This window comes from Rutidosis leptorrhynchoides, chromosome 1 (assembly GCF_046630445.1).
Source record: "Rutidosis leptorrhynchoides isolate AG116_Rl617_1_P2 chromosome 1, CSIRO_AGI_Rlap_v1, whole genome shotgun sequence".
Taxonomy (NCBI): domain Eukaryota; kingdom Viridiplantae; phylum Streptophyta; class Magnoliopsida; order Asterales; family Asteraceae; genus Rutidosis; species Rutidosis leptorrhynchoides.
The window spans coordinates 585,529,853-585,554,522 of NC_092333.1; positions in this window are offsets into that span (position 1 = coordinate 585,529,853).

A 24,670-nucleotide genomic window follows, 5' to 3' on the forward strand; every position below is an offset into this window, starting at 1 on the left:
AGTGCTTTGGTGAAAAGGTCAGCAGAGTTTTTGCTGGACTGAACATATCTCATTTCAATCTGGTTGTCCTTAATGAGATTTTGAGTGTATGAGAAGAATCTAGGGGGTATGTATTTTGTTCGGTCACTTTTGATATACCCTTCTTTCATCTGTGTTATGCAAGCTACATTATCTTCATAGATAGTTGTTGAACTTTTATTGCGTTCTAGTCCACAAGAATCAGTAATGAGTTGTGTCATTGATCTCAACCAAAAACATTCCCGACTGGCTTCATGTAATGCAATTACTTCGGCATGATTTGATGATGTTGCAACAAGTGTTTGTTTTTGAGAACGTCATGATATTGCGGTACCTCCATTTAGGAATACATATTGTGACGATCGCTCCAAATCCATATGGACGAACACGTCATTCATTGATTTCATTGCGAGGTATTTGACCTCTATATGATACGTTTTATAAACATTGCATTCTTTTGAAAAGGCATACCATAAATGAATATTTAAATCAAAGGTTTTCGACATCTGATGATTTCTACATATAGACAATCACCATAAATAATAGTTTACAATAGTACTTCCGTTGACAATGCAGTCAAAATAAGATACATGGTGATGATTTGGTGAATGCAACGTTTCCTTGAAAAATATGTCATGTAAAACTCCATGCACATAGCTTGTCTAACATCTAAGCAAACAGCGGAAGACTTCTAGGAAACCTGAGAATAAACATGCTAAAAAGTGTCAACACAAAGGTTGGTGAGTTCATAGTTTTAATGTTTCGTATAATCTGCATATAAAGGTGGATCACAAGATTTCAGTTGTTTCATCCAGAAACGTTTATCAAAATATTCTACGAAATTGAGCACCCTGGTAACTAAACTTAACGTATATATAATTTGTACCCTTTGTATAATCATCTTAATAATACACGCAAACCAACGTGTACGCTTCTCAAATAGCATACGTCCGTTAAAAGGCTAGTGCTCTAGCTCGGACGGGGATATCAAGCCCTATGGATCCATATATAACTACTCGCGCCCACCAGTTCTTATAACCGGCGGTTACTAGTTACCAAAGCTAAGGGATTTTCGGTTCAAACTCGGTGTAGAATTTAGTGTGTACTTGTGTCCATTGTTTTTAAAATAAAGTGCATGTATTCTCAGCCCAAAAATATAGATTGCAAAAGCAATTAAAAAGGGAGCAAATGAAACTCACACATATAAATATTGTATATCGGTTAATAAAGCATTTGCATGTATTCTCAGCCCAAAAATGTAGAGAGTAAAAGGGATCTTATGAAACTCACACAAAATCAGTTTTAGTATTTGTATCCATTTAGTAAAACAGTTTATAAAACTGCGCATGTATTCTCAGCCCAAAAATATAGTTTGAAAAAGGGATCATATGAAACTCACTGTTTAATATTGATATACAATATTGCAGGAAAGCACGTAGACGCATCTGAGATGATAAACACGAGGTTTGATTCACAAAAAAAATACCCCCGAACATTACCCATAACCTCCTTGGCAATAACCCATAATTTCCTTAGCTCTAGCTTGCTCGAAAACTCATTTTGAAAATTACTTGGACAGCACTCCGTCGTAATATTTGATGTACATTATTATTTTTGTATCGCAAAAATAATAACACTAATAATAAAAAAAATAATAAGATTAATAATAATCTTATTAATAATAATAATAATAATAATATAAATAATAAATAAAATAAATACGGAGTAATATGTATGTGTGTGTTTTTTTTTTCTTTCTTTACTCGGCAGAAAATGTTGCAATTTATAGAACCTGGCCTGAAATCTGGAGTCATGCGACTCGCATGGAAATGGCCTTCTGGCCATGCGACTCGCATGAGGACCAGGGACAGCTCACATTGTTTTTGTCCTAACATTTGTCGACATAATAAAATATAAATATAATATATATAATTTAAATTAATTAATTATATATTATATTAAATTCACGTGCATAGTTGACTTGTAATTTTTGTTCCGATAAGTCGTACGTTGTCACTCGACTTATGTCCCGGTTCCGGTTTTTCGAACGCCCTTTCGTACGCTGAGAAAAGTTGTACTTTACGTTTCGTGAATCGTACCTTTGTCAAAATATAGTCTTAAATCATCCATAAAATATACCACTGTAGCAAAGTTACTGTAGCAAAGCCAATTTTTACTGTAGCAATTCACTGTAGCAAAGTCAATTTCACTGTAGCAAATAGTGATTTTCAAAAACATTGTAGCATTTTGGGTACTGTAGCAATTTGAAAATGTTACTATCGTTTACTAAATAACTTAAAATTATATATATATGTATATATCTTTTTAATATATATAAATCAGTTTTTAAATACACATTGGAAGTTATTTATAAATAAATTTTAATAATAAATATTTCAACTTATCATATATATTCAAATAGATATTTAAACCAATAAGTTTAATGTACGGTATCAAATAATTAATACATTGTTACCTTTTCAAGTTATAGTATATATGTATCTATTTACATATAATTGTTCGCGAATCGTCGAAAACAACCGAAAGGTATTTAAATATATAAAAGTAGTTCAAAAATTTTGAGATTCAGTTTTACAGACTTTGCTTATCGTGTCGAAAATGTTAATCATACAAAGATTAAGTTTAAATTTGGTCAGAAATTTCCGGGTCATCACAGTACCTGCCCGTTAAAGAAATTTCGTCCCGAAATTTGAGTGAGGTCGTCATGGCTAACAATAAAAATGTTTTAATGACGAATATGAGTTGATAATAGAGTTTTATCTATGTTTGAATAATATGGATAAAATAATCCAATTACTCGAAGCGTATGAGAGAAGTTATCGTAATCAAGTGAAATGGAGAATAAAGATGCGTCTTATCTCTTGATGTAGTAACGATTGATTTCCGGATTTTAAGGAATAGAAAATCTTCATAATTTAAATAAGATTTGATTTTTCAGAATTTGCGGAAATTAAGATTTTCTTTGATTAAATGCGTAATCTGCCTCTATTGCTGCGTCCGATATTTTGCTATAAATTGACCTCTTTCGTTTCATTTATTTTCAACACTCCTATAATCTTCTTTCTTATTTCATACATCCCAATAGATTGTGAAAATGCTTAATCCAGTTCTGATTCTTGATATTTTCCTGGCTATCGTATCCTTCATTCTTCTTTTTCATCTGCCACCAGAGGAAATTATTTTCTTCTACTATTACCTTGGGGTTATAGTGTTTTTCATTCTCCCGTGTCTTTATATTGCTATACGCATTGATATACACGGTTTGTAATTTCGGGGTTGTTATCGGGCTTTATGTTCTCCATTATATTTCGGAGCTTCATGCTTTCGTTTTCTCTTCCCGGCCTTAAGTCAAGCGAATAATGGTCCAGAATTCGTAGGTATGAATTTCAGAATAAACATAATTAATGTTCTAAGAAAGAAACGGTAATGGCACAATCTGACTTGTCAAATTACCAGAATATCCGGAAAAGACCAAATCATCAAGAAAATATTTTCTTGATATGTTTAGAGGTTAAATAGAATAAAAGAGTTATGTAACATGGTTCATTATGAGGGTGGGATCTGTGAACCTTTATCACGTTCCATTAGAAACTCAGCATGACTTACTGTAATATAATCACGTTGATCAAGTGTCATTATATTATACTAACTCATGCTTCAGTTCCCAACACTACTTCAAAAACATCCATTTTTCAAAATTTTCAGAAATTAGAAACTAAAATAGTTTCTTTTATGATGTAACACAGATAGCGTGAAGAGATAAATAATTTCGGATGATAATAGTTATGAAGATATCTTCAGAAATATCGAAGATATTTATAATGGGAGATACGATGATATCTTAGAATATTTAAGATAAGATGATGATGAAGAATATTGTCCGCAAAGGTTTTAGTGTAAGGAGCAAGGTATTCTTTAATGATTTCAGCAGACTCTGAATCATTTGGATTCTTTGAAGGTGGATTTAGTCTTTGTGATTTTTCCACAGCCTCCTTCATGGTCTGCTCAATCCGTTTTTCAATTCCAAACCTTCTCTTTTTCTCTGCTTTACCACCATACTATTCTTTATCATCAAACTTTTGACTGTTAAGGTTGTTTACAGTTTTTGCTGCTTCATCAACATTTTTCCAAAATTCGGAGAACTAGTTTCGTAGTTTGGGGTGTTTTTCAGAAACTTCACATTCGAAGTATGTAAGTCCAGGAGGTAGATGTTATATGTACATATAACTGTTGGCGTAGACGTGCTACAAGATTTCAAGATACTGATTGCTAATTCCCGATAGTTGGTATGGCAATTGCCGTTACAAGATGTGGATGAGTACATGATACGGTTTCAATGAGTATAAAGATTTTTCGGAAGGTCAAAGATCAATGAAGTTGTTGGTAAATTTACTGCTAATGTGGTGAAACATGAAAGGTTCCCTGATAACAAAAACGTATATGCCAAAGTTACAAGTCTGAAAGGTCGGCGTTGACTGATTGAACGATTGATAATACTGGATACTTTGAAAAGGAATTGCAAGGTTATTTTCGGTAAAAACAATGCTAAAGGATTTATCACAGATACGTGTTAAAGTTTTACTTAGGTTTCGAGAGCTTTCCAGATGTATGATTATAAGTACAAATCTTTCTTCTCGTAGATATCGTGTAGTTGGTTTGTCTTCTCGTTTGTTCATTAGTTGAAGTGTTTCCAAGAATTTCGATGGGTTTGAACGCAAAATATAATCATATGATGTTCTAGTACTGTTCTGAATTCAAAGCAAGGGTTTCGAAGCATGGTTTTGAAAGATGTAGGAATCTAAGAGTGATGTTTTTCGTTTAATCTTGACTTGGATTCTGATCTATCGAAATCAGAATATGAAATTGAATGAAAATGGTTATTCTGCGATGAACAGATACGTATATCTATAGGTTTGAGCAGTATAGTTAATGATTGCTGAATCAGAATTGAAGAATGTATAGTGTAACATATTAATGTGGAATTTATATATTTCTAGGGTATTACCTACCCGTTAAAATATTCTCATCATTAACAGTTTGTACAAAAGGATTTTCAATTACAATCTTTATGAAAATATATGTATGTATATTTCCTTCGGATGTAATATAGATTTAATGAGTTATTAAACTCATTTGATTTTCGGTTGGAACTAGAAACGAATAATCTCTTCTATATTAAAGATTACATAATCGTCGCAGGATATTTCTCCAATGAAGTTATGAATTAATACTTCATCGTTTATAGTTATTAGTATTCTTCGGTGTCTACGGTGCGTATGAGGTTGATACTCGTGGGACAGATTGTGAAGTTGAGGTTTGCGATGCAGATGTTGTTGGTGATGGTAATGGTACTGTTGGTGTTGTTTTCGGTGGTACTGTTGATGCCGGTGATGCTGCTGGTGTTTGTAACCTTTGCACCATATTCTCTAAAGCCACTACCCGAGCACGAAGCTCGTTGACTTCTTCTACTACACCAGGATGATTGGCGGTTCGGACGAGCGGATGAATAAGATCCAGAATTTGAGAGAGTATATGATCATGACGAGATATTCTGGAGATGAGAGAGAAAATGGTATCACGAACAGGTTCGCCGGTAAGTGCTTCAGGTTCTTCGCCAAGAGGGCAATGTGGTGGATGGAAGGGATCGCCTTCTTCTTGTCTCCAATAATTAAGTAGGCTACGAACCCATCCCCAATTCATCCAGAATAGATGATGGCTAATTGGTTGATCCATTCCGGTTACACTGTCTTCGGAATTCAGGTGAATATCCATATCGGAATAGCTGTCAGTGTTTGAACTAGATATGGGATCCATCTTGTATAAATAGGGAGATGATTTTTTTTATATGAATTAGATTATAGAATTTAGTTTGGTATTCTTCAATACATAATTTACATATGTATATATAATACCAAATTCCATAAATCACGGAGAAATTTTCGGAAGATATCAGGAAAAGTTTACAGTAATAGATACGCTAAGATATGAATTTTTGTCTATACACTATTTATGCAATAAATGCAGGAAAACGTGTCTAGACTTAAGAATGATAAGCATGTAATTTTCGATAAGAAATGATAAGCAAAACTTTTAACTTGCAGACACGGTCGAAGTCCAGACTTACTAATGCATCTTAACAACTATCAGTTAGACACATTCATGCAAGACCTGATTCGCTAGGACCAACGCTCTGATACCAACTGTGACGATCGCTCCAAATCCATATGGACGAACACGTCATTCATTGATTTCATTGCGAGGTATTTGACCTCTATATGATACGTTTTATAAACATTGCATTCTTTTGAAAAGGCATACCATAAATGAATATTTAAATCAAAGGTTTTCGACATATGATGATTTCTACATATAGACAATCACCATAAATAATAGTTTACAATAGTACTTCCGTTGACAATGCAGTCAAAATAAGATACATGGTGATGATTTGGTGAATGCAACGTTTCCTTGAAAAATATGTCATGTAAAACTCCATGCACATAGCTTGTCTAACATCTAAGCAAACAGCGGAAGACTTCTAGGAAACCTGAGAATAAACATGCTAAAAAGTGTCAACACAAAGGTTGGTGAGTTCATAGTTTTAATGTTTCGTATAATCTGCATATAAAGGTGGATCACAAGATTTCAGTTGTTTCATCCAGAAACGTTTATCAAAATATTCTACGAAATTGAGCACCCTGGTAACTAAACTTAACGTATATATAATTTGTACCCTTTGTATAATCATCTTAATAATACACGCAAACCAACGTGTACGCTTCTCAAATAGCATACGTCCGTTAAAAGGCTAGTGCTCTAGCTCGGACGGGGATATCAAGCCCTATGGATCCATATATAACTACTCGCGCCCACCAGTTCTTATAACCGGCGGTTACTAGTTACCAAAGCTAAGGGATTTTCGGTTCAAACTCGGTGTAGAATTTAGTGTGTACTTGTGTCCATTGTTTTTAAAATAAAGTGCATGTATTCTCAGCCCAAAAATATAGATTGCAAAAGCAATTAAAAAGGGAGCAAATGAAACTCACACATATAAATATTGTATATCGGTTAATAAAGCATTTGCATGTATTCTCAGCCCAAAAATGTAGAGAGTAAAAGGGATCTTATGAAACTCACACAAAATCAGTTTTAGTATTTGTATCCATTTAGTAAAACAGTTTATAAAACTGCGCATGTATTCTCAGCCCAAAAATATAGTTTGAAAAAGGGATCATATGAAACTCACTGTTTAATATTGATATACAATATTGCAGGAAAGCACGTAGACGCATCTGAGATGATAAACACGAGGTTTGATTCACAAAAAAAATACCCCCGAACATTACCCATAACCTCCTTGGCAATAACCCATAATTTCCTTAGCTCTAGCTTGCTCGAAAACTCATTTTGAAAATTACTTGGACAGCACTCCGTCGTAATATTTGATGTACATTATTATTTTTGTATCGCAAAAATAATAACACTAATAATAAAAAAAATAATAAGATTAATAATAATCTTATTAATAATAATAATAATAATAATAATAATATAAATAATAAATAAAATAAATACGGAGTAATATGTATGTGTGTGTTTTTTTTTTCTTTCTTTACTCGGCAGAAAATGTTGCAATTTATAGAACCTGGCCTGAAATCTGGAGTCATGCGACTCGCATGGAAATGGCCTTCTGGCCATGCGACTCGCATGAGGACCAGGGACAGCTCACATTGTTTTTGTCCTAACATTTGTCGACATAATAAAATATAAATATAATATATATAATTTAAATTAATTAATTATATATTATATTAAATTCACGTGCATAGTTGACTTGTAATTTTTGTTCCGATAAGTCGTACGTTGTCACTCGACTTATGTCCCGGTTCCGGTTTTTCGAACGCCCTTTCGTACGCTGAGAAAACTTGTACTTTACGTTTCGTGAATCGTACCTTTGTCAAAATATAGTCTTAAATCATCCATAAAATATACCACTGTAGCAAAGTTACTGTAGCAAAGCCAATTTTTACTGTAGCAATTTACTGTAGCAAAGTCAATTTCACTGTAGCAAATAGTGATTTTCAAAAACACTGTAGCATTTTGGGTACTGTAGCAATTTGAAAATGTTACTATCGTTTACTAAATAACTTAAAATTATATATATATGTATATATCTTTTTAATATATATAAATCAGTTTTTAAATACACATTGGAAGTTATTTATAAATAAATTTTAATAATAAATATTTCAACTTATCATATATATTCAAATAGATATTTAAACCAATAAGTTTAATGTACGGTATCAAATAATTAATACATTGTTACCTTTTCAAGTTATAGTATATATGTATCTATTTACATATAATTGTTCGCGAATCGTCGAAAACAACCGAAAGGTATTTAAATATATAAAAGTAGTTCAAAAATTTTGAGATTCAGTTTTACAGACTTTGCTTATCGTGTCGAAAATGTTAATCATACAAAGATTAAGTTTAAATTTGGTCAGAAATTTCCAGGTCATCACACATATCCATTTTGAGATTTAGCTTTATGTGGATCAGATAAATAACCTGCATCTGCATAACCAACCAAATCTTGTTTTGATTCGTTAGAATAAAATAATCCTAAATCAGTAGTTCCTCGAAGGTATCGAAATATGTGTTTGATCCCATTCCAATATCTTTTGGTAGGGGCTGAGCTGAACCTTGTCAACAAATTAACTGCAAAAGAAATGTCAGATCTTGTATAATCTATAAGATACATAAGAACCTCAATTGCACTAAAATATAGAACTTCCGATCTGTTAAAATTTTCATGATCTTCGCAGGGATGAAATAGATCAGTGTCAATATTGAGTGATCTAACAACAATGAGTTTGTCTTTAAAAAAAATGTTTTAAAATCTTTTCGGTATAAGTTGTTTGATGTACAAGTAAACCATTAGGCATATGCTCAATTTGCAATCCAAGGTAATACTTGGTTTTTTCAAGATCTTTCATTTCAAAATAATTCTTTAGAAGTTGAATGATTTCATAGATCTCTTTATTTGTTCATATGATGTTAAGAACATTGACATAAACAACTACGATCTCATATCCGAACATTGTTTTTATAAAACATACGTGCAAAATAAGTTTATATTTATACCCTTTTTTTTATCAAGTAGTCATTTAATCCGTTATACTATTGTATCAACCTATATAAAAATCTTTGTGATTCAATGGAATACATTTCTTTAGGTTTTGCGTTAGATGTTTCTGATACCTTAAACCCTTCAGGTATATTCATATATATCACTATCAAGTGATCCATATAGATAAGTAGTAACAACATCCATGAGATGCATTTAAGTAACTACCAGGTTGATTAAGTATCTAATAAGTAATTGTATCCATTACATAAGGATAAGTTTTCCTCATAATTCATTTCTGGTCTTTGTGGGAAACCTTGAGTTACAAGTCTAGTTTTGCCTTGTATCTTCATTTGCACATTTCTTTTTCGGATAAAAATTCATTTATATCCCATACGTTTCACATCTTTAAAAGTGATAACGATTGATCCGAAAACTTTTCTTTTATTGAGTGATTCTATTTCAGCTCGTATTGCTCCTTTCTGTTGAGCTCAATCATGTCTATTTTGATATTCAATGACAGATTTTGGTTCCAGATCATCATCTTTATTCATGATGTCATTGTAACATTATATGAAAATATCTCATCAAGATTTTTCATTTCATTTCGGTTCCATAATATTGCATAATTTATTGCAATTTATGTATTTACATTTATCAATATCCTCTGCAGAAGGAATATTGATTTGTGGTTCTTCTTGAACACTTTCTCTTACCTCATTATCAGCTGATTTTCTTTTCGAGGATTTTTATCTTCGGAACCAATTGATCTTCCACGTTTGATGCGTGGCAAAGACTCAACAGTGACATTATTGCCAACTTTTGGAATTTCAGTTCGAGCTGGAGCATTTATCGCTGGTATATATGATTTAGTCACTTTTTTATATCTGTAAATGCATAAAGTAATTAATTTGCAAGTTCTTGCATATGCATTATTTTTGAACTTTCTTTTCACATTCTTTTGTGCGAGTTCAATATACCTTAATTGATGTTCACATCATGAAGCATCATTTTATTTTTTATTTTTATTTCTCCCCCTAATCTAGGGAACAATGTTTTATTAAAATGACAATCAGCAAAACGTGCTGTAAAAACATCACCCATCATGGGTTCAATATATCTTATGATTGAAGATGTTTTATATCCAAAATATATTATCATCTTTCTTTGAAGAACCATTTTATTGTGTTGTGGTGATACAATTGGAACATACACTGCACAACCAATGTTTTAAGGTAGAAAATATTTGGCTCTTGGCCAAAATCAAGTATTAAGTGAAAATATTTACGACTTCCACATGGTATAATGCGAATTAATGTCGCAGCATGTAAATTTACATGTCCACATATAAATATTGAGAGATTTGTACTCATTATCAATTGTCTAGTTATTAGCTGTAAGCGTTTATCTATTGATTCAGCTAAACCAATTTTGTGTATGCACATGAGCAACTGGATGTTCAACAACAATCCCTGTAGATATATAATGATCATTAAATGCTTGAGATGTTAACTCACCAGCATTATCAAGTCTCATCCTTTTAATGGTGTAATCAGAATAATGTGTTCTCAATTTAATAATTTGTGCAAGAAACTTTGCAAATGCCATATTACGGCTTGATAACATACAAATATGAGACCATCCGCTAGATGCGTCTATTAGAATCATGAAATATCAAAATGGTCCACATGATGGATGAATTGGTCCATATATATTCCCTTGAATTCTTTCAAGAAATATTGGTGATTCTTTCTCAATGTGCTTTTCATTAATCACCATATGTGATTTTCATTAATCACCATATGTGTTTTTCGTTAATCACTATATGTGCTTTTCATTAATCACTATATGTGCTTTTCATTAATCACCATATGTGATTTTCATTAATCACCATATGTGCTCTTCGTCATATATCATTTTCACCATATGCGCTTTTAATCATATGTGCTGCGCTTTTCGTCATATGCACTTTTCATTATATGCGCTTTTAATTATATGCGATGCGCTTTTCATCATATGCGCTTTTTATCATATGCGCTTTTAATCATATGCGCTGCGCTTTTCATCATATGCGCTTTTTATCATATGCGCTTTTAATCCTATGCGCTTTTCGGTGCTACATAGATATTTCTCATTTTCGATTATCATTGACTGATAATCATATCCACTATGATATATATCAGAGAAACTTAACAAATTTCTCTTTGATTTGGGAGAAAACAAGACATTGTTTACCAAAAATTTCGTACCATTTGGTAATATGAAATTTTGCCTTTTTCGTTTCTTATATCAAGTTTGCAAGAGCTGGTATAGTATTTATAATTCCTTCATTTGATTTAAATCAATGAAATATTTCTTAGATTTGATCATAGTGTGTATGTTACTACTATCTGCAATACATAGGTCTTTACCATTTAATTGATGTTGTATTTCTGCAGGATTCATACTAAAACTTCAAATAAGATAAGCAAATAATGAGTTATATTTCAGCAAGATAATCAAATTATATTACCTGCAAACAAGTTATAATCTGAAGTACATAAAAGATAACACTTAATAAAACATATGCGTTATGGTCTAAAACCATTTATTTATGAGTGATACATAAAAAAAACTAGGCATCTTAGAAAATTCAAACCATTCAAGTCTCAAGGTAGCTCAGGGTTAATTTAATCAAGATTTGTCAACAGATTCACTCTCGTTTTCTTTTCTTTTGGGACTTATTTGTAGAGCTAAACAAGATGTTCATGTATTCAAGAAATACTAGACTGATGATCCACGTTACCAGATCATTAATAAGAATCTCCGGAATTCTTATAAGAGCGTCTACTAATATCTTTAATTTTATTCTTTCATGGATCACCGTTATTATTATTATTATTATTTTTTTTTGATAATTATTAACGTATCTATCTTTGAGTATTTTCCATAATACACTTGGATTTTCGATCATATAATATGTAGATTCTAAGGACTCGTCAATATGTTTGCTAAGAAAAATACTTACTATTGCTTTCTCTTGTTCGGAATAATTGTTATTTTCATTCAGGGTTTCTAAAATACCGTTTGATTCGAGATGTTTTTCTACATTCATAACCCATGTTAAGTAGTTGTTCCCACTTGTTCTAAATGAGCAAATTTAAGCCTTTTCAAATTCGACATTTTCTATTATCAAAAAGATGAATAACATAAATTATAATCATAATCAACTTCTATTCATAGACAAATAATAAAATGAAATTAGAATCATTTTAAATTCATAAGTAGCAAACAACAGAATAATGGTATGATTACAAATAATAAAACCACAAGGGCAGGATAGAATATAGGTTCACCCGGTAGTATATTAGCAACAATGATGATAGTTAATATGACCAATACAATAGGAAAAATCATCCTTGTGTGAATCATTTTTACAAAAACCTTTTGAGAGTAGTAATCTGAAAAATAAAGATTGATTTGTGAAAATGTGAAAACGGAGATGTTTATTTTATATTTGAAAAATATAGTTGTTGTAACGTCGTCAGTTGACGTTAACAACCGTTATGTATATATGACCGTTGTAACGTCATTAGTTGACGTTAACGAATAAAGTCACTATATCAAAACGCGTATGAGTAATATAAAGGACAAGATTTTTTTTTTTATTTTAACTTTTAAGATTTACTTTTAATAAAAATACAAACTACTTTTTCTTATTTTATCTTTTAAGATTTACTTTTAATAAAAATACAAACTACTTTTTCTTATTTTAACTTTTAAGATTTATACTTTTAATAAAAATACAAACTACTTTTTCTTATTTTAACTTTTAAGATTTACTTTAATAAAAATACAAACTACTTTTTGTATTTTAACTTTTAAGATTTACTTTTAATAAAAGTACAAACTACTTTTTCTTATTTTAACTTTTAAGATTTACTTTTAATAAAAATATAAACTATTTTTTTATTTTAACTTTTAAAATTATAAATTTAAGAATAAACATTAGTATGCATGAAATAAATAATGATTAATTGCATAAGTAATCATAAATGTTAGATAACATATAAAGACCCCCGTCGTATTCGTATTGATCGGAATTAATCTCGACCCATGGTACCGTGTTGTCAAATGACGTGTTGCGTACATAAAGTACCGTGTTGTCAAATGACGTGTTGCGTACAATCATGAGGTCTTATTAACATAAATATAAATGTTAGTGAAGTTAATAAGAGTTAGATTACAGAAAATATAATTCAGGTGGTATAACCGACCATATATAACTTAAATAACATAAATATAAATGTTAGTGAAGTTAGTAAAAGTTAGATTACAGAAATATAATTCAGGTGGTATAACCGACCATATATAACTTAAATAACATAAATATAAATGTTAGTGAAGTTAGTAAAAGTTAGATTACAGAAATATAATTCAGGTGGTATAACCGACCATATATAACTTAAATAACATAAATATAAATGTTAGTGAAGTTAGTAAAAGTTAGATTACAGAAATATACTTCAGGTGGTATAACCGACCATATATAACTTAAATAACATAAATATAAATCTTAGTAGTCCAAAATTTGATATATTCGAGTCTGAAAATTATTAATAATTTCATACCTTGATTAGTGATTCGTGATCGTTTGAGATATCTTTTAATTACACTAAGCTTTTCGTGCTGATAACGTGTTATAATTCAGTAGGCTTATAACTACCTGATAATGCTAAAAACGAACATATATTTCATAGCATTATTCCTCAAGAAAGACAAGCTTTTAGTTGCAATTGTTCTATTTACAAGTGATATTCGTTTAAATAATAAAAGGTGAAGACAAAAGACAGATTCGACGATTTGAAGACGCAAACGACCAAAAAGCTCAAAAGAACAAAAGACAATCAAAGAGGTTCCAATTATTGATAAGAAACGTCTCGAAATCACAAGAGTACAAGATTCAAAACGCAAAGTACAAGATATTAAATTGTACGCGAGGACGTTCGAAAATCCGGAACCGGGACCAGAGTCAACTCTTAACGCTCGACGCAACGGACTAAAAATTACAAGTTAACTATGCATATAAATATAATATAATATATAATTAATTATATTAATTATATATATATTATATATATATATTTAAAAACCGTCGGCAGAGAAAACTCCAAGGACTGAGCTGTAAAATTAACCTCCGCGACTAGCGGAGTTTGAAGGGGATTTTGCCGCTAGTCGCGGAGCCCCAAATTTCAACTCTGGCTATAAAGCAAACCGAATTCTGATCAAAAATTGATATTCAATATCTATCTCTCTCTCAATATATACGTAATATATATATATATATAATTTATATTTTAATTTTAATTTTAATTTTAAATCCTAATAATAAGGGTATGTTAGCGAATGTTGTAAGGGTGTAAGTCGAAATTCTGTCCGTGTAACGCTACGCTATTTTTAATCATTGTAAGTTATGTTCAACCTTTTTATATTAATGTCTCGTAGCTAAGTTATTATTATGCTTATTTAAAACGAAGTAATCATGATGTTGGGCTAATTACTAAAATTGGGTAATTGGGCTTTGTACCATAATTGGGGTTTGGACAAAAGAACGACATTTGTGGAAATTAGACTATGGGCTATTAATGGGCTTTATATTTGTTTAACTAAATGAAAGTTTGTTAATGTTAATATAAAGATTTACAATTGGGCGTCCCTATAAATTACCATATACACTCGATCGGACACGATGGGCGGGGTATTTATATGTACGAATAATCGTTCATTTAACCGGACACGGGAATGGATTAATAGCCACTAGAATAATTAAAACAGGGGTGAAATTACATTCAAGGGTAATTGGTGTAATTGTTAACAAAGTAGTAAAACCTTGGTTTACACGCAGTCGATAACCTGGTGTATTCATTAAACAAAGTATTAAAACCTTGTTACAATTCGAATCCCCAATTAGTTGGAATATTTAACTTCGGGTATAAGAATAATTTGATGAGGAGACTCGCACTTTATATTTATGACTGATGGACTGTTATGGACAAAAACCAGACGGACATATTAAATAATCCAGGACAAAGGACAATTAACCCATGGGCATAAAACTAAAATCAACACGTCAAACATCATGATTACGGAAGTTTAAATAAGCATAATTCTTTTATTTCATATTTAATTTCCTTTATTTTATATTTAATTGCACTTCTAATTATCGCACTTTTATTTATTGTTATTTAATCGCACTTTTAATTATCGTACTTTTTAATTATCGCAATTTTATTTTATCGCATTTTTATTCGCAATTTCATTATCGTTATTTACTTTACGCTTTAATTTAAGTCTTGTATTTATTTTATATTTTACATTAGGTTTTAACTGCGACTAAAATCTTAAAATCGACAAACCGGTCATTAAACGGTAAAAAAAAACCCCCCTTTATAATAATAATATTACTTAAATATATATTTGTATTTTTATAAAAATAAACTAATATAGCGTTGAGCTTGTTTAAAGATTTCCCTGTGGAACGAACCGGACTTACTAAAAACTACACTACTTTACGATTAGGTACACTGCCTATAAGTGTTGTAGCAAGGTTTAAGTATATCCATTCTATAAATAAATAAATATCTTGTGTAAAATTGTATCGTATTTAATAGTTTTTCCTAGTAAAATATAAGCTATTTTATATACACCTCGCATGACATCAAGTATTTTTGGCGCCGCTGCCGGGGAACTATCTTAAAAGCCGGAAGCGCAACGCTAATATAAAAAAAAAGATTTTTTGTTTACTTTTATTAAAATTCGCTTTTGTAAAAATACGTTTTAAATATTCGAAAATATAAAAAGAAAAACAAAAATATATGTATTTTTAAGATTTTGTTAAATATTTAAGTTTTATAAGTTTCTTTATTTTTATTTTAGTTTATAAAAATATAAGTTTAATTTTAATATCTTTTATTTATATAAAAATTAAAAACAGAAAATAAAATAAATAAATAAATAAAGAAAAACGCGTTGAAAGATAAAACTTGTCAGCTGAAATTCTGAACCCCGCGACTCGCGGGGTTTTCTTCAATAAATGCCGCGACTCGCGGAGCCTTTCTGACAGGCGACAGGAAGCCCTAAACCTGCATTAATTACGGGTTATTATTAATTATTATTATTATTTAAACCTAATTATTATTATTATTATTATTAGTTTTAGTTTTATTTTTACTTTTTATTTAATTTATGTATTTTGTTTAATTAGTTTTATTAAAATTGTAAAATTAATAGTTTAATAAAATAAATAATATAAAAATAATATTTTTATAAAAATTGTACTTTTTACAACTTTTTGTATATTTTTATATTTTGTCCCTTTTTAATCGTTGTAGCGTAATATTTGTATTTTTTAGCTCATATTTAATTTTAAACTTAGTTTTTGCTATAGTTATTTTTACTCCTAGATTTTTAGGCTTTGCCGTAGAATTCCTTAAGTGCTTTTTCTTTAGACTAAGATTTAGGTGCTTTAGAATTTTGCGACGCCTTTTTAAGTTTTAGTTTCTTTTTAAGTTATTTCCATTTGGGATTTAGTTTTTCCTGTAAGCTTTAATATTTTTAGACCTTTTACTATGTACCAATTATCATTCCAATTAGTAATTTCAATTTGCGATTATAATTTTAAGTTAGTTGTAGTAATAAGGTTAGGTTAGTAAAGTATTTTTTAAGTTTTTATAAGTTTCTTTTATTTTTTCGTCACCTTTTATTTTTCAACCATTTTTTTTCTTTTTCGACCTTTTGCGACGAACTCTTTTTCTCTCTTATTTCTCGCTATTCTAGTTTTAGGACATAGATTTTTATTCTACTTCTTATCTAAATTTCTTAAAATTACGAAAATTTATTTTAAGTGGTTAAATTAATAGACATCAAAATTTTCTGGTTCGTAGTAATAGTTGGATTTGTACGTGGACCGGGTTATTGGAGCCAAACAGTCCTCAATTATATTGAGACCAAACGAATCCTGCCCCTCTGCTGCATCTTTTGGCTATTCGAAACGTGGGCAAAATCAGAAAAGTCTATTAATTGGATAACTTATTATAATTTTTCTTTCCTTTTTAAAAAACTAATAGGATATTCAGTGAATGCACCGAGCAAGACGTTCATCACCTTTTGTACGTTCACCACCTGTAACTAGATCAAGACATCGTTTAACAAATATAACCGCCGTTGATTTTTCTTTAGAATCGTCATCCAGTCGACCAAGTACTTCAGTTCAAATTTCCGATAATCCATTTTTTGAACCCAACCTCACAATTGAGAATCCAGAGAATATTCAGGAACGGTTCGTAGATCCTGAACCATTAAACTTTCCTCCGGAACCACCAATCATTCAAACAGAGATTGTTGAGGAACGAACTATTAAATCAGAATCATCTAGTGATACCGATTCAACAAATTCAATTATGGAGAATCTGGAACCTTTAAGTATGGAAGACCGAATGAGAGCTAAACGCACTGGCCAAGGTCACGCAATTACTCATCCAGACATTAATGCGCCAGATTATGAAATCAAAGGACAAATTCTACACATGGTGACTAATCAATGCCAATTTAGTGGTGCGCCGAAGGAAGATCCAAATGAACATCTACGTACCTTTAATAGGATCTGCACACTATTTAAAATCCGAGAAGTGGAGGATGAACAGATATATCTCATGTTATTTCCCTGGACTTTAAAGGGAGAAGCCAAAGATTGGTTGGAATCGTTACCTGAAGGGGCGATCGATACATGGGACGTTTTAGTTGACAAATTTCTTAAACAATTCTTTCCTGCATCTAAAGCCGTAAGACTTCAAGCAGAAATTGTTACGTTCACACAGAAACCAAATGAAACTCTATATGAGGCGTGGACTAGATATGGAAAGTTGTTAAGAGGATGTCCGCAACATGGTTTAGACACCTATCAAATAGTACAAATATTTTACCGAGGATGCGACATCACTACAAGAAAAGACATAGATATAGCAGCTGGTGGTTCTATTATGAAGAAAACCGAAACTGATGCTTACAAAATTATTGATAACACTGCTTCCCACTCACATGAGTGGCACCAAGAAAAAGATATCATTAGATCATCTAAAGCAGCTAGAGCCGATTCTAGCCATGACTTAGATTCCATTTCGGCAAAGATAGATGCTTTCGAGAGACGAATGGAAAAGATGACTAAAGATATTCATGCTATACGAATTAGTTGTGAGCAGTGTGGAGGACCACATTTGACAAAAGATTGTCTCAGTATTGAGTTAACAATGGAACAAAGAGAAAATATTTCATACATAAACCAAAGGCCTGGAAATAATTATCAGAATAATTATCAACCGCCAAGACCGATTTACAATCAAAACCAGAATTATTACCGAAATATTCCATACAACAACCAACAAGGTCCTAGCAATCAACAAGTATCCAATAATACTTACAATCAGCAAAGACCTAATTTTCAAAACAAACCACCACAACAAACCGATGATAAAAAGCCAAATTTAGAAGATATGATGACAAAGCTAGTTGAAACTCAAACACAGTTTTTCACATCTCAAAAACAAACAAATGAACAAAATGCTCAAGCATTTAGAAATCAACAAGCTTCTATTCAAAATCTGGAACAAGAAGTAAGTAACCTAGCAAGGTTAATAGGTGAAAGAAAACCGGGAAGTCTACCTAGTGATACAAATGCTAACCCCCTGAATGAAACAGCTAAAGCCATTACCACAAGAAGTGGTACAACACTTAAACCACCGGAAATACCTGTAACTTCTGATGAAACCATTCCTACTCCACAAGAACCACAACCTGATCAAGATAAGGAAAAAGAACCGGTAGTTGAAAAGGTTAATGAAAATAACACAGTTAAGGATAAACCTTATGTTAAACCATACCAACCACCACTTCCTTATCCGAGTAAAATGAAGAAAGAAAAACTTGAAGCCGAGCAATCCAAATTCTTGGATATGTTTAAACAGATAAATGTAAATCTTCCTTTCATTGATGTGATTTCAGGAATGCCAAGATATGCTAAATTCTTGAAAGATCTAATCTCAAATAGAAAGAAAATGGAAGAACTCTCGGCTGTTACTATGAATGCTAATTGTTCAGCAGTGCTGTTGAATAAGATACCAGAAAAACTATCTGATCCAGGAAGTTTCACAATTCCATGTTTTCTGGGTAGTCTTAGTTCAATAGAAGCATTGGCAGACTTAGGTGCTAGTATAAATCTAATGCCGTATTCACTATACGCTAAACTAGACCTTGGAGAATTAAAACCAACCAGAATAAGCATACAGCTAGCCGATAGATCAATAAAATATCCTAGAGGGATAATGGAGAACATGCTAGTTAAAGTTGGTACTTTAGTATTTCCAGTAGATTTTGTTGTTTTGGACATGGAAGAAGATTCTCAAGTTCCTCTCATATTAGGAAGACCATTCTTAAACACGGCTAAAGCAATGATAGACGTGTTCGGTAAGAAACTGACCCTAAGTATAGAGGATGAGAGTGTTACCTTTTCAGTGGATAGAGCCATGCAACAACCACAATCTGCAGATGATACATGTTATTATATTCAAACTATAGATGCACATGCGGAATTATTAGAAGAATTTCCAGAATTACAAGGAACAGGAGAATGTTCTTTAGGAGAAGGTAATGAACCAATTGATGAAGCTGAAATGTTAGCTACACTTATAGCTAATGGATATGAACCAACAACAGAAGAAATTCAAATGCTAAAAGAAGAAGACAGATATCGATATAAATCATCAATAGAAGAACCTCCGAAATTAGAGTTAAAGCCACTTCCAAACCATTTGGAATACGCTTATTTACATGGTGAATCTGAATTACCTGTAATAATATCGTCTTCTCTTACTGAAAATGAGAAATCACAACTCATTTCTGTGTTGAAAGCTCATAAACCAGCCATTGCATGGAAGATTCATGATATTAAAGGAATAAGTCCTTCGTATTGCACACATAAAATCCTTATGGAAGAAGGTCATAAAACATATGTGCAACGCCAACGAAGACTAAATCCTAATATGCAAGATGTAGTTAAGAAAGAGATTATTAAACTGCTAGATGCAGGTTTAATTTATCCAATCTCTGATAGTCCATGGGTAAGCCCAGTTCAATGCGTACCTAAGAAGGGTGGCATGACTGTCATTACAAATGAGAAAAATGAGCTTATTCCTACTAGGACTGTAACAGGATGGCGTGTATGTATTGATTATAGAAAATTAAATGACGCCACCAGAAAAGATCACTTTCCCTTACCTTTCATAGATCAAATGTTGGAAAGATTAGCCGGAAATAGTTACTATTATTTTCTAGATGGATTTTCCGGATATTTTCAAATTCCAATAGCACCCGAAGACCAAGAGAAAACCACATTCACGTGCCCTTATGGTACTTTTGCTTACAAAAGAATGCCATTTGGACTTTGTAACGCCCCTGCAACCTTTCAAAGGTGCATGATGGCGATTTTTCACGACATGATAGAAGAATGCATGGAAGTATTCATGGATGACTTTTCAGTCTTCGGTGATACATTTAAATCATGTCTAGTTAATCTGGAACGAATGCTAATTAGATGCGAAAAATCAAATCTAGTACTTAATTGGGAGAAATGCCATTTCATGGTTAAAGAAGGCATCGTTCTTGGACATAAAATTTCAAAAGAAGGAATTGAAGTGGATAGAGCTAAAGTAGATGTAATTGCTAAACTTCCACATCCCACCAATGTTAGAGGAGTTAGGAGTTTTCTAGGGCATGCCGGTTTTTACCGACGTTTTATAAAAGATTTTTCTAAAATTGCCACTCCTATGAATAAACTCCTAGAAAAGGATGCGCCATTCATCTTTTCAGATGAATGTATCAAATCTTTTAATATTCTTAAAGAAAAACTCACTAATGCGCCGATCATGATAACACCAAATTGGAATCTACCATTTGAACTAATGTGCGATGCAAGTGATTTTGCAATGGGAGCCGTTTTAGGACAAAGGATTGAAAAACGATTTCAACCTATATATTATGCTAGTAAGACGTTACAAGGAGCACAAACGAACTATACAACTACTGAAAAAGAACTCCTTGCTATTGTCTTTGCTTTTGACAAATTTCGATCATATCTCGTTCTAGCAAAAACGGTGGTCTATACCGACCATTCTGCTCTTAGATACCTATTTTCAAAACAAGATGCTAAACCAAGATTAATCCGTTGGATCTTACTCTTACAAGAGTTTGATATTGAAATCCGAGATAAAAGAGGAGCAGAAAATCTCGCCGCTGATCATCTTTCTCGTCTTGAAAATCCCGAATTAGAAGTTCTAAATGAATCGGCCATACAAGACAACTTTCCTGATGAATATCTATTGAAGATAGATTATAAAGAAATCCCATGGTTTGCAGACTATGCAAACTACTTAGTTTGTGGATTCCTTGAAAAAGGATTATCGTACCAAAGACGAAAGAAATTCTTCAGTGATATAAAACACTATTTCTGGGAAGATCCACATCTGTTTAAAAGTTGTCCCGATGGAATAATACGCCGATGTGTATTTGGAGATGAAGCTAGTAAAATTTTAAACCATTGTCACACAGGACCAACAGGAGGGCATTATGGGCCTCAACTATCAGCAAGAAAAGTTTATGAAGCTGGATTCTATTGGCCTACAATTTACAAAGACGCACACCTTCTTTGCAAATCCTGTGATGCATGTCAAAGGGCCGGAAAAATAAGTCAACGTGATGAAATGCCACAAAATGTCATCCAAGTATGTGAAGTATTTGACATTTGGGGTATTGACTTTATGGGTCCATTTCCAAAATCTCATAATAATCTATATATACTCGTAGCCATTGATTATGTATCTAAATGGGTGGAAGCACAAGCTCTCCCAACTAACGATGCACGAGTTGTAGTCAATTTTTTAAAACGTCTTTTGCAAGGTTTGGAACACCGAAAGCTTTAATAAGTGATCGGGGTACTCATTTCTGTAATAATCAACTTGAGAAAGTTCTTAAAAGATATGGAGTAACTCATAAAATCTCCACCGCATATCATCCACAAACAAGTGGACAAGTTGAAAATACCAACCGAGCTTTAAAACGTATTCTAGAGAAAACCGTAGGATCAAATCCGAAGGAATGGTCCATTAAATTGGAGGATGCACTCTGGGCTTTTAGAACAGCCTACAAAACTCCAATTGGAACCACACCTTTTAGACTTGTTTATGGAAAAGCATGTCATCTTCCAGTAGAAATTGAACACAAAGCATTTTGGGCTTTGAAGACATGTAATCTTGATTTACATGAAGCCGGACGTCTACGATTAAGTCAACTAAACGAATTAGAAGAATTAAGACATGAAGCATACGAAAATTCGTTAATCTATAAAGAAAGAACGAAGAAATGGCATGATAAAAGAATCAGAAGTTCAAAAGAATTTAAAGAAGGAGACAGAGTTCTTCTTTTCAATTCACGATTCAAGCTATTTCCTGGAAAATTGAAATCAAGATGGTCTGGACCATTCATAGTCAAAAGAGTTTTCCCATACGGAAAGATAGAATTGATAAATTCAAATGGGATTGAATTTAAAGTTAATGGTCACAGAGTTAAACATTACATACATGGTCCGATGGAAGTCGACAACGAAGTTAATCACAATTTCGACACCACAACTAACTAAGTGTGGGGAGAATCAAGTCTTTAAAGGATAATATGTATTTCTGTTAGAGTTAGATTGTCTGTTTTCGTGTAGTTCTCGAAAATGGAACCCGAATGGTCTTTCCCTAGCAGACCCTAAAGAACTAGTCTTCTCCCCCCATTCTGAATTTTTATTTTTTTTAGGTTTTTATGAAATGAAGACTGCTTGTGAACTAAACCATGGTCTAATGCTACACGCTTTGATCACTAAAAGAAATAATGACATACTACCGAGCGAATTAGTATCAGTAATCAGAGAAAGAATGGACGGAGTTAGAAAAGAATCCAGATGCGAAGATAATAAGTTACAATTTGGTAAAGGAAAATCAAAATCCGCAGCAAAAAGAAGAGCACGACACCTAGAACGATGTCACAAATGCGGAAAATGGTCACATGGAGGTAAATGTTCAAATAATCAAACCTATTCAAATACCGAATTTGTTACTTTATGCAGAGACGGACCGTTCATATGTTTAGAAGAAAAGACACTGAATGCTCGAGGTTACGCCTATGTAGCCATGGAAAACCAATTAAACCGACTATCTTATGAATGGAATAGATCATATAACTAAGAAATCTATTTCACAGGTATGTCTGTACAGTTTTTATTTTTATTTTTATTTTTAACCTTTTGATAATAAACGCTAATTTTTTTTCGCTAAAAAGTATTAAATTGGTATTAAATAAAATTAGGTTTGGCGACCGAAATTATTGATATCGTTCAAAAATTTATTACATCACTGCGAAATTTAACGTTTATTCTTAAGGTATAAATATCTTTAATCAATCAACCCAAAATATTTCAAAAATTCATCATGAGTTAAATTAGGTCTTGAAACTGAAATTACTTTACCGAAAAGAGGGGCGCATATTTTTGATAATATTTGATTGATTAAAGTGGGATAAAAAGACAAAAAGATTTTTAAATTTATTTTTACCATGTTTTTAAAATTAATATTTAAATCTTAAATTATTATTGTAAACTTTATAAAAACAATATATTTAAAATTGTAAATATTTGAAAAATTAATATAAGTTTGATATGAATTTATAAATTTTTAAATTAAGTTTGGTGTGAATTTTTAATTTTTAAAATATGAAATTTTAATTTTATGCATTTCAAATTTTAAGTTTGGTGTGAATTTTTTATTTTTAATTTTGAATTTTATATTTAAGTTGTGTGAATTTAAAAACAAAAATTTACTTTATCTCATTAAGTTAAGAATATGATTTTTAAATTCGTCGTAAGTTGAAGACTAGGTCTTTGAACCGAAATTGCTTTACCCGAGGGAGGGACGAGAACTTTTATTATCATTATTTTTAATCTTATTGAATTAGAGTATGCCAAAAACATTGAAAAAAAAAACCCAAAAATCTTAGCTTTTAAAACAATCGCTACTAAAAGACAAATTTTAAAATTTTGTCGAAGGACGGACTAGGACATCGATCCGAAACGACCTCGTCTTAAATAATAAGGGAAACAAAATTCTAAAATTAATTTCTTAATTGTTTTCAAAAGTTAATGATTATAAAAAAAAAAAAAAAAATAAATATACCAAACTCCGCGAGTCGCGGAGTTTGGAGGGTATTTTGCCGCGACTCGCGGAGAGACTAAAAACCGGATAAAAAATATAACTGCAGAACAGATCAGTTTCACTCCCCCAACCAAAAACACTGCGAAACTGCACGCGAAAAACTCCGAAAATACACCCAAAAACACCCCAAAAATCCCAATTTTTAACCGTTAATCACCAAATT